Below are 12,341 nucleotides of genomic sequence, written 5' to 3' on the forward strand. Positions count from 1 at the left end.
AAAAGGGGTTGGAGGCTGTTTTTCTCTGTCTGAATTGAATTTTAATGCCAGAAGAAGCCCAGATGGCCAAAAAGAGTAGATTTTTATGGTTCCAAACTTTGGCATTTAAGGGTGAATAAAAAGGGACATGAATCTGAGGAAATAGTGGTGCAGAGCATCGCATGGGGCACCACACATCTTTGTAAAATGAGCACTTTGGGACCAATCAAGCCAAGAAAAACACAGACTCATTTCAAGTGAGACCAACTCAAACTTCTCGTCTCCACATAGCTCATTAGGAGCCCAGAGCACAAAGCTCACAGGGCTGGTGGGTGTCAGGTTGAATTCTGGAGCAGGTCTGTAAACATTTCCAGAGACCTCCCTTTGCCTTTGTCATCTGCACATTAAACAACTTTCTCAGCCCAGGGGCTCCTTCTTTTTCAGACCTCCTGCTGGGCAGGGTTGGCTGCCCATGATTGCTCTCTTTACTTTTAATTTTAGGGAAGCCCTGTTAGCTCCCTTTGCTGCAAAGTTATGTTCCTGCTAGTACTCAAGCTTCCCCTAATCCTTTGTACGTGAAATTTTATAGTTCTACCTGCCCCTTCTACGCAGGACGGCTCTTCCTGATGCTCAGTATTCTCTGTGGCCTGCATGCACGGCCAAGTGTTGCCACTATCTAGGCTTTATAAATCACTGAGTTACAATACAAGTTCATATGATAATGTTTTACAAGACTCAGGAAATTCTTAAAAGCTCCAAGAGCATAAATATTCAGCAGTGATGATGTGGCTTCCCGGATAGCACCAGCCAAAGTGGCGGACACTAGTTAGCAACTAGTCAAAGGACCCTACTTAAGAGAATGAGGTGGTAATTGTGTATAATAATGGGGAATTAAGAAAAGGATAAGGCAGGCCTCAAATCTGAATGACATCCCCACCCCCAAGAAAACCTCTCTTCTCTGAATTCTATAACCTCACTTCAAAGAAATTTTATAGCACCAATAATTCTTTAGCTGGTCACTGTGTTCATAATGAATTGATGATGGAGTAAAGCACCGTGGGATGGTGGTAAAAAATCATCCCAGCAGCTGTTTACCATCAAAGTTGGTAAAGCATAGATTTCAGGTCACATTATCCAGGTTAGGGTTCATCAGTGCCTGAGTGAGGCTCTCGGGTTGTCAGGAAAAAGGGCCTAGATGTCCTGATTTCAGTGATGAGGGTTTATGATCAACACAGAAAACCCCAGGCTACAACCTCAGGCTCTGAAGTCAAGCTCCAAAAGACTGCTCCAAACACTGGCACTCTTCTCCCTGAGAGTATGCAGATGGTTTAATCTTCTGCAGCCTTCATTTTCTCATCCACAAAACAGGAAGATTAATACCTGACTTATAAAATTGTGATTAAATGAAATAATACTGGTAAAGCATTAATACAGTGGCTGGTACTCAAAAGAATGTTCGCTCTTTCATCAAAAGATACCTTCAAGAAAATAAACAGACACCCCACGGACTTGAAAAAATATTTATAGGATATTTATATGAACAAGGACCTATGTCCAGAATGTATAAAGAATTGTTACAAATGAATAATAAAAAGATGAGCCACTCAATTTAAAAAATGAGCCCAAAACTTGAACAAAAGAAGACACACAAAGGAACAAGGGCCTGTGAGAAGGAGCTCAACATCATTATTCATCAGGGAAAGGCATAGAAAGTAACAGTGAGATGCTGTTTCACACTCAACACAATGACTCAAATCTACAAAGCACTCGCTGCTGGTGGTGAGCGGAATAGCTAGAACTCTCCTCCATGGCTGGGGGAGTAGGAAGTGGTGCTATCGCTTTGAAAAACAGCCTGGCAGTTTCATAAATTTAAATATGCATTAACCCTATGACCCCCAAATTACATTTTTTGGTATTTATCCAAGAAAATAAAAACATATATCCTCAGAAACACTTTTATATGAATGTCTGTAGCAGCCTTAAATAGCACCTAAGTAGAAACATGAGAAAAGAAAAAAAAAATCATAACAGATCCCTAGAATGGAATTCTAATTAACCATAAAAAGCACTAACTATTGATACATGCAACAACATGAGTTACTCTCCAAACTATTAAGGTGAGCGAAAGAAGCCAGACACAAAATAGGGAACTATATGAAACACAAAAACAGCCTCATTGATTTATGGTGCAAGACCCATTGGGAAGAAACACGAGAACTTTCTGAGGTCATGAAAATGTTCTACCATGTTTTGGGTGGTGGTTACATGGTGTACACAATTTTCAAAATCCATACAACTGAACGCTTAAGCTGTGTGCATATTGGCCTAGCACGGTGGCTCACACTTGTAACCCTAGCACTCTAGGAGGCCAAAGTAGGAGGACTGTTGGAGCTCAGGAGCTTAAGACCAGCTTGAGCAAAAGCTAGACCCCATCTCTACTAAAAACAGAAAAACTAGCCAGGCGTGGTGGAAGGCTAAAGCAGGAGGATCACTTGAGCCTAAGAGTTTGTGGTTGCTATGGGCTATGATGACACCACAGAACTCTACCAAGGGCGATAGAGTGAGACTCTGTCTCAAAAAACAAACAAAAAAAGATCTGTGCATAATAGGTTAAATTACACCTCAACATAAAATAACTTATGTTGTTTATTATGTTATCATTACGACAAATCTTTAGCAACACCTCAGCCTCATGCAGAACTGGAACAGGACTTGCAGCTCTCAGGATACCCAGTAGCTCTGTGGCTCTAACGTCTGTGGTCCTGTCAGAACGGAGCATCTGTTGTTCCCTGGTGTGGTGACTCAGATTCCCTCTCCACTCTCTAATTATTTCTACTGCTGCCTCTCTCTACTTCACTGGGTTTCTATCACAATGTTTCCTACTTCCCACTCTCACTCACAGAGGGAGTTAGATTGGGTGAGTTAATTGGCATTCTTGAGCTAATAACATGCTCTTGTTGCGACGGTTCACATCCGTCCGTCTAAAACCTCTGCTCCCCTGCTTGTGACACCTGAGCTGCCCTTGTCAGAGCCCTCTTTCTGTAGTCCAGTCTTTATGGCCAAATTGGCAGGATCTCACGGCAGTTCACGGCAATGTGGCGGAAGGCAGGAAGTCAAGAGGTGGTGTGGGTGGTGGGAGGCCTTTCAGATTCCTGAGTAGTCACTGTAAAGACCATGTTCTACCATGTGAAACCAGTGCCCCTTACCCCCTTAGCTTACAGATCTCTGGCCCTGGCTTGGGGCCAACGTCACTGCAACAGAAAGGATCCAAATGCATGTGTTTCGCCCTCATAATACTGCTCTAATCTTGGTCGTATTACCAGTGAGATGGCAATGTTGCCAGAACTGTACGGTTAAATACAGTACAACCTCCAAAGTTGTCCACCTCCCTACACTGACCTCCTCTTTAAGCTGATCTAATTTTCATAGACCAGAGATGCACCACATGTACACATCAATACAGAAGGCCCTATTCCTTACGTTGACTACCTCCACATGTTGACTGGTTTGTTATAGTCCCTTGGATGGTCAACTTACAGAGATTCCACTGTATATGCTTCGTGTCAACTATTGCCCCCAAACCACTAGAGAACCCCATTGATGGAGCAAAGCTAAGGGCGAATATCACCTTGACCAAGTGTTAACAGTCCCTCAACATGGGAAGTAGGGCAGAGTGTTGTTAGGGTTTTAGGATCCAGGTCAAGTGATCTTCAGGCAGGTATTGCAAGGTAAGAAATGGGTTAGAATGAGGCCCAGTTTACAAAGTAATAGTTTGCAGCAGGCTCAGTGCCTGTGAGTCTTGAGGGGCCTCTTGATGAGCAAGGCTTATTGGCAAGCTGCTAGTAGCTTCTCTTCCAGGAGGAAGAATTTCCTGGAGCAAGCAACTTATTTTTGCTGGATCCCAGCATTGGTTAATACAGTGACAGAACTCTACTTTCAGTTCTCATTGATTTACTTGTAAAATTTGAAGCAGTTTCTCACATCTTCTGCTTTAATCTCCCACCTTCGAATCCATCAATTATGAACACACGATTTTAGTATAAGTCACAACTAGTGCAGACCTTGGGTAATAAAGCTGGTCCTAACAGGGTGGCTATTATTTTTTAAATTCCTGTAAGACAATAGGATCCTTTTTAGAATTTACCTATTGTTTTCCTTCTAGTAACTTTGAGATCCAGGGAACACTTACATTTTCCTCATTTGTAAAATAGGGATAATAAGTGTATCTACCTCTTGGAATTATGGTGAGGATTAAATGACTTACATAAGTGCAAAGAGCTTAGAAGCTATGTTATTATTATTGTATTATTATTATTATTATTATTAATTTCCTCTTTTCTCCAGCCCAGACACCAGAGCAATCTATTAAGCCATGAACATGTCTTGGTAAGTTCTACTGTGGTGCTTTCCCCAGGTCTTTTTCTGCCCCTTCAGCTTTTGCCCTCAGTAACCAGATGCGACAGTATGGCCATAGTAGTTATTTAAAATATCCAAGTGGGCACACCTCTCAAGTGTCCTCCCCTGCCCCGCACCTCTCCCCAGGACACTCAGTTTTCTGTGTCAGACAACTGAAGGTTGTGCACCTTCACTGTGTTTATACAAGGAGCTGAGGAGCCCCTGCTCAGCGCAGTCTCCCCTGTTCCCCGCAGTCTTCACCCCGTCTCCTCTCCCCGCTTCCTGCAGTCTCCCCCTGCTCCCCACAGTCTCCCCCAAGTCTCCTCTCCCCCCTCCCCACAGTCTCCCCCTGCTCCCCCAGTCTCCCCACTCCCCGCAGTCTCCCCCTACTCCCCGAAGTCTCCCCCATCTCCTCTCCCCTCCTGCCTGCAGTCTCCCCCCACTCCCCGAGTCTCCCCACTCCCCACAGTCTCCCCCTACTCCCTGAAGTCTCCCCCATCTCCTCTCCCCTCCTGCCTGCAGTCTCCCCCCACTCCCCGAGTCTCCCCACTCCCCGCAGTCTCCCCCTACTCCCTGAAGTCTCCCCCATCTCCTCTCCCCTCCTGCCTGCAGTCTCCCCCCACTCCCCGAGTCTCCTCACTCCCCGCAGTCTCCCCCTACTCCCCGAAGTCTCCCCCATCTCCTCTCCCCTCCTGCCTGCAGTCTCCCCCCACTCCCCGAGTCTCCCCACTCCCCGCAGTCTCCCCCTACTCCCCGAAGTCTCCCCCATCTCCTCTCCCCTCCTGCCTGCAGTCTCCCCCCACTCCCTGAGTCTCCCCACTCCCCGCAGTCTCCCCCTACTCCCCGAAGTCTCCCCCATCTCCTCTCCCCTCCTGCCTGCAGTCTCCCCCCACTCCCCGAGTCTCCTCACTCCCCGCAGTCTCCCCCTACTCCCCGAAGTCTCCCCCATCTCCTCTCCCCTCCTGCCTGCAGTCTCCCCCCACTCCCCGCAGTCTCCCCCTACTCCCCGAAGTCTCCCCCATCTCCTCTCCCCTCCTGCCTGCAGTCTCCCCCCACTCCCCGAATCTCCCCACTCCCCGCAGTCTCCCCCTACTCCCTGAAGTCTCCCCCATCTCCTCTCCCCCACTCCCCGAGTCTCCCCACTCCCCGCAGTCTCCCCTGCTCCCTGCCTCTGGCCTTGTCTTTTCTCGTGCCCAGCGAGTCACTGCGCTCACCTGAGCAGATGCTGACTCCCAGGGCCACCATCCTGCTGTTCTGCCTCTACTTACCATTCCAGCCCACACCTTTTTGCTCCTCACTTTCCCAGAATTAACCTGTCCTGACAATAATATGCACCTTTAAAAAAAAACATGTTGCTATAAGCCACAGGGCTTTATATAGGTGTACACACTTACTAGTGGAGACGCTCTGGAGCTTCCTCACCTGAGTTTGATTCTACCTATGAATCACTTACCAAGCCCAGCACTGTGCTGAGCTGGGGGCTACCAAACATGGAACACTCCCCAAATCCTCAGCTAGAAAATGTCCTCAGCTGGTTAAGGCCAAGGCTACCGTAGCCCAAAGCTGAGGATCCAGTGAGTCAGCTCAGCCTGGCCTACGGCCGTTGGTGACACCCTTAGGCTCACCTTGCTGGCACCAGCCACCACCAGCAGTGTCCTGGGCTCTACACCCAAATGTCACCTTCTGCTTTCCTCGGAATTAGAGGCTGTTCCTTTGGAAGGGATAAAGGACAGTCTTGTTGAACTCCTTACCACTACACATGGGAGCCATACATGTCACACCCCACATTCAGACTAATCCCAAGGTAGGCTTGGGGGTTAGCTCTTGCCACAAGCCTCCCTTTCTCTGAGCATTTGCCACTGTTCCAAATGTCAGCGGCAGACGTTCTGTTGGCTCAGGAGTGGAAGCGCAGTGGGTGAGTGAGGGAGCAGATGACTGCAGGGAGTTGAGGCTGAGCCCCTGGCTCTCCCACCCCCCCACCCCCGGCCTGGCTTGTCCTGACAAATTCGTTCCCTGCTGGAGCATAGCCTGGGTATTGCAACAACCCCTCCCTGGTCTCCCCACCTCCGCTCTCTCCCTCTGCTACTCATCCTCCCTGGGAGCCAGAGCTCCCTCCTTCAACAAGGAGTCCTATCACAGTCTACTTAACAGCCTGTCTTGGCTACAGGATTAAATGCCAACTCCTTAGCCTGGCCCGGGTCACCTCCTCTACTCTACCAAACACAGTGTGCTCCCCTCTTTCTTAAGGTTACCATAATCCCTAGACGCTGGCCTGGGGCACGGGCTATTACTTCCACCCAGGATTCCTCAGCCCTTCCCTCGCACCCTTCCTACCTGCCAAACTCCAATTCACCTTTCAAAACCACTCTAATCTCCTTTCTGGAAAGTATTCTCCAAGGCCTCTGGGGGCTGTGCCATCATAGCTCACAGCAACCTCAAACCCCTGGGCTCAGCGCTTGCCTGGAGACAGTGCTCCCCACCATCTGCTCTCATCTGCTCCCTCCGGGCCTGTGGCGGTTCTCCAGGGTGCTCGGGGAGAGTCCCCCCAACGATGTTCCCCATCAGACAGCAACGCCTTGGTCTCTCCCGATGTGAGCATCTGCTCCTACATCTTTCTTTCCTGCAGCAGTTTTGTAAAAATAAAAAGAAGGAAAAAAGAAACCCGAACAAGTGATAGTAATATATAATTCTCTCATTTTTTGTAGGTCTATAATAAAGAATTTTACGTGATACCTTCCAAAAAAAAAAAAAATGTACTTACAGTGTTACACAACCAATATCTGGAACTCTTTTCGTCTTCCCAAACCTAAACTCTATACCCATTAAATAACAACTCCCGTTTCCCCCCAGCCCCAGGGACCACCATTCTACTTTCTGTCTCCATAAACTTGACTGCTGTAGGTTATACAAGTGGAATCATAGCACCTGCCTTTTTGTGACTGGCTTATTTCACTTAGCATGAGGCCCTCAAGGTTCATCCCCTGTATTAATATATACCCCATATTTTTCATCTATTCTTCTGTTGATGGACACTTGGGTTGCTTCCACCTTTTAGCTACCATGAATAATGATGTATGAACAAAGTTGTACAAACTAATATTCCTAACACACCAGAAAAAGTCCATGATGAATAACTCCTTATGGACTTTCAGAGTATCTCTAGAATTACTCATACAACTTCATTTTCTTTCTTTTTTTTTTTTTTTTGTAGAGACAGAGTCTCACTGTACCGCCCTCAGGTAGAGTGCCGTGGCGTCACACGGCTCACAGCAACCTCTAACTCTTGGGCTTACGCGATTCTCTTGCCTCAGCCTCCAGAGCAGCTGGGACTACAGGCGCCCGCCACAACGCCCGGCTATTTTTCTGTTGCAGTTTGGCCGGGGCTGGGTTTGAACCTGCCACCCTCTGCATATGGGGCCTGCACCCTACTCACTGAGCCACAGGTGCCGCCCACAACTTCATTTTCTTTTGTGGGTACACGGCCAGGTCCAGATGGCCCTAGTGTTCTAGCTCCACACTGCTGAAAACTCTTTTTTATATGATTCTTCTAGCAGGCCTCCCTAGCATAATTGGCAACCAGAAAAGATCATTTTAACAACCCTCCTCTATGTAACCAAACTATTTTCAGAAATAATTATGAAATGAAATGAATAATAATGATTGCCTAAAAAGAAATGCAAAAAGTGATAATTTCATTTTACTGAACGTTGCATATATTGAGAACTGTCTATAGTCAAACAGCTCAGTGTCTGCACTAACATGACTTTACTCTTCCAGAATATTCTTGATCAGGAAGATAAAGTTGAATTTCTGGAAATATAGATTTATCCAAACAATGGACTATTAATTTGCCCTCGGCAGGGTGTCTTAGCTCTTTCCAAATGCTGTAAGAAATACCATAAAATGGGTGGTTTTGAGTGACGGGCCTTCATTTTCCTCACAGTTTTGAAGTACAAGATCAAGGTGGGAACAGAGGGGGTTCTCGGAGAGGGCCTTCTTCCTGGCTGGCGGACAGCTACCTTCTCACTGTGTTCTCACTGGCCTCTCTGTGGTGCGAGCACACGGAGAGAGAGAAAGCTCTGGTATCTGGTCTTCTTCTTATAACGAATCCCATCACGGATGCCCCACCCACATGACCTCATGGAAACCTAATTACCTCCTAACAACCACACCTCCAAATGCAATTGACCCTTGAACAACACAGGCTTGAACTGACTGTGTCCACTTACACACGGATTTTCTCTGGCTTCTACCTGGAACAAAAGACCAATTCCTCTTCTTTCTCTTCCTCTTCAGCCCATGCAATGTGAACACAAGCAAGATGAAACCCTTTATTCTGATCCACTTTTGCTTAATGAACAGGAAATATGTTTTCTCTTCTTAATAACTTTTTCATACATTTTTCTTTCCTCAGCTTACTTTTTTGTATAAGAATACATTATACAGGAGTCGGGGTGGCACCTTATGTAACCCGCAGGCCGTGAGTTTGAGTTCCATTTTCTGCCAGGGGCCTTGGGCAGCGGGGAAATGGCCAAACGGGAAGTGATACAAGTGAACTTCACGGTAGACCAGATCCGGGCCATCATGGACAAGAAGGCCAACATCCATAACATGTCTGTCATTGCCCACGTGGATCATGATAAGTCCACGCTGACAGACTCCCTGGTATGCAAGGCAGGCATCATTGCATCGGCCCGGGCTGGGGAAACATGATTCACTGACACCCGGAAGGATGAGCAGGAGCGTTGTATCACCATCAAGTCAACTGCCATCTCCCTTTTCTATGAGCTTTCTGAAAATGACTTGAACTTCATTAAGTAGAGCAAGGATGGCTCTGGTTTCCTCATCAACCTCATTGACTCTCCTGGGCATGTAGACTTTTCCTCAGAGGTGACAGCTGCCCTCCGAGTCACTGATGGCGCCTTGGTGGTGGTGGACTGTGTGTCAGGCGTGTGTGTACAGACAGAGACGGTGCTGAGGCAAGCCATTGCTGAGTGCATCAAGCCTGTACTGATGATGAACAAAATGGACCATGCTCTGCTTGAGCTGTAGCTGGAGCCTGAGGAACTCTACCAGACCTTCCAGCGTATCATGGAGAACGTGAATGTCATCATCTCCACCTACGGGGAGGGCGAGAGTGGTCCCATGGGCAACATCATGATTGACCCTGTCCTTGGCACTGTGGGTTTTGGGTCTGGCCTCCATGGTTGGGCCTTCACCCTGAAGCAGTTCGCAGAGATGTACGTGGCCCAGTTTGCAGCCAAGGGCGAGGGCCAGCTTGTGCTAGCTGAGCGGGCCAGGAAAGTGGAGGACATGATGAAGAAGCTGTGGGGTGACCGGTACTTTGACCCAGCCAATGGCAAATTCAGCAAGTCAGCCACCAGCCCTGATGGAAAGAAGCTTCCCCAGACGTTCTGTCAGCTCATCTTAGATCCCATCTTCAAGGTATTTCACGCAATCATGAATTTCAAGAAAGAGGAGACAGCAAAACTGATTGAAAAATTGGACATCAAGTTGGACAGTGAAGATAAGGACAAAGAAGGCAAACCTCTGCTGAAGGCTGTGATGCGCCCCTGACTGCCTGCCGGGGATGCCCTGTTGCAGATGATCACCATCCACCTGCCTTCCCCCATGACAGCCCAGAAGTACCCTGTGAACTTCTGTACAAGGGGCCCCCAGATGATGAGGCTGCCATGGGCATTAAAAACTGTGACCCCAAAGGCCCCCTTATGATGTACATTTCCAAAATGGTGCCAACCTCTGACAGAGGTCGATTTTATGCCTTCGGACGTGTCTTCTGGGGCTGGTGTCTACTGGCCTGAAGGTCAGGATCATGGGGCCCAACTATACCCCCAGGAAGAAGGAGGACCTCTACCTGAAGCCCATCCAGAGAACAATTCTGATGATGGGCCGCTACGTGGAGCCCATAGAGGACGTGCCTTGCAGGAACATTGTGGGCCTGGTGGGTGTTGACCAGTTCCTGGTGAAGACGGGCACCATCACCACCTTTGAGCATGCCCACAACATGAGGGTGATGAAGTTCAGTGTCAGTCCTGTTGTCAGGGTTGCCATGGAAGCCAAGAACCCAGCTGACCTGCCTAAGCTGGTAGAGGGGCTGAAGCGCCTGGCCAAGTCTGACCCCATGGTGCAGTGCATCATTAAGGAGTCTGGGGAGCATATTATTGCGGGCACCAGTGAGCTGCACCTGGAAATCTGCCTGAAGGACCTGGAGGAGGACCACGCCTGCATCCCCATCAAGAAATCTGACCCAGTTGTCTCATATCGTGAGACAGTTAGCGAGGAGTCCAGAGTGCTCTGCCTCTCTAAGTCCCCCAACAAGCACAACCGGCTCTACATGAAGGCTGGGCCCTTCCCTGATGGTCTGGCTGAGGACATCGACAAGGTAGAGGTGTCTGCCCAAACATTCTCAGTGACATCACCAAGGGCGTGCAGTACCTCAATAAAATCAAGGACAGCGTGGTGGCTGGCTTCCAGGGGGCCACCAAGGAGGGAGCACTGTGTGAAGAGAACATGCGGGGTGTGCGCTTTGATGTTCATGATGTGACATTGCATGCAGATGCCATCCACCGTGGGGGTGGACAGATCATCCCCACAGCCCGGCACTGCCTATATGCCAGTGTGCTGACTGCCCAGCCCCGGCTCATGGAGCCCATCTACCTTGTGGAAATACAATGTCCAGAACTAGTGGTTGGTGGCATATACGGTGTACTGAACAGGAAGTGGAGCCATGTCTTCGAGGAGTCCCAGGTGGCTGGCACCCCCATGTTTATTGTTAAAGCCTACCTGCCCGTCAATGAGTCCTTTGGTTTCACTGCCAACTTGAGGTCCAACACGGGTGGCCAGGCCTTCCCCCGGTGCGTGTTTGACAACTGGCAGATCCTGCCCGGAGACCCCTTTGACCACACCAGTCACCCCAGCCAGGTTGTGGCAGAGACCCATAAGTGCAAAGGCCTGAAGGAAGGCATCCCAGCCCTGGACAACTTCCTGGACAAATTGTAGGCTGCCCCTGCTGCAGTGCCCCCCCACTTGGGTGGGATGGGCTCAGCACCCACACTCAGTTTGACCACAGCAACACGTCCTCATTCTCAGACAACACCTCGAGACTATCCCGACACAACACAGTGATGCTCCACCTGAGAGGCTCTGGGCCATCGCTCAACATTAACACTTGATGCTGTTTCTTTTGATATTTATTTCCAGATTGCAAGGGCAGCAGAAATGCCCTCTTATAAAGGACTGATTTGGCCGGTGGGGCAGAGGGAGGAGGGAATGGGACACTCAACTTTTTTTTTCCATTTTTTCAGAGGGAAACTCAGATGTCCAAAAATTTGTAAATGAACGCATTAAGAGGTATATTTGGGCAAATGGCCCATAGTGGTTTTTTCCCCCAGAAAGGAGAAAGGAACAGCGGGTAGGTAATTTCTAGAAGGCAGGGAGTCCTGTGTGGTGTGACCATGAGCAACTCCAGCTGTGTTAGTGCCATTGGAATAATACATTTGATACGGTGGTGACTTCAAAAAAAAAAAGAACACATTATACAGGGTGTCCACAAAGTTCATGTGCAATTTTAAATACTTGTCTGTTTTAAATTGCACATGAACTTTGTGGACACCCTGTATAATACATCTGGCATACCAAATACATGTTAATCAACTGTGTGATCAATAAGATCAATAGTAGGCCATTAGCAGTTAAGTTTTTTATTTTATTTTATTAATTTTTTTTTTTTGAGACAGAGTCTTACTTTGCCATCTTTGGTAAAGTACTGTGGCATCATAGCTCACAGCAACCTCAAACTCTTGGGTTCAAGAGAGCCTCTTGCTTCAGCCTCCAAAGTAGCTGGGACTACAGGTGTCCTCCACAACACCCAGTTATTTTTTAGAGCCAGGGTCTCATTTTTGCTGGTCTAGAACTCCTAAACTCAGGCAATCCACCCACCTCAGCCT

At 48.1% G+C, this 12,341-nt stretch overlaps 1 pseudogene across 1 annotated transcript; it reads left to right on the forward strand.

Annotated features, from left to right (window-relative positions):
* Positions 1 to 8,901: 8,901 nt before the first annotated feature.
* LOC128589709 (elongation factor 2-like) lies at positions 8,902 to 11,906 on the forward strand (annotated as a pseudogene). Its single transcript, XR_008381121.1, has one exon. The product of XR_008381121.1 is annotated as an elongation factor 2-like (transcript).
* The last annotated feature ends 435 nt before the right edge of the window (positions 11,907 to 12,341 follow it).

The sequence above is a fragment of the Nycticebus coucang genome, chromosome 7 (assembly GCF_027406575.1).
Source record: "Nycticebus coucang isolate mNycCou1 chromosome 7, mNycCou1.pri, whole genome shotgun sequence".
Classification (NCBI taxonomy): Eukaryota; Metazoa; Chordata; class Mammalia; order Primates; family Lorisidae; genus Nycticebus; species Nycticebus coucang.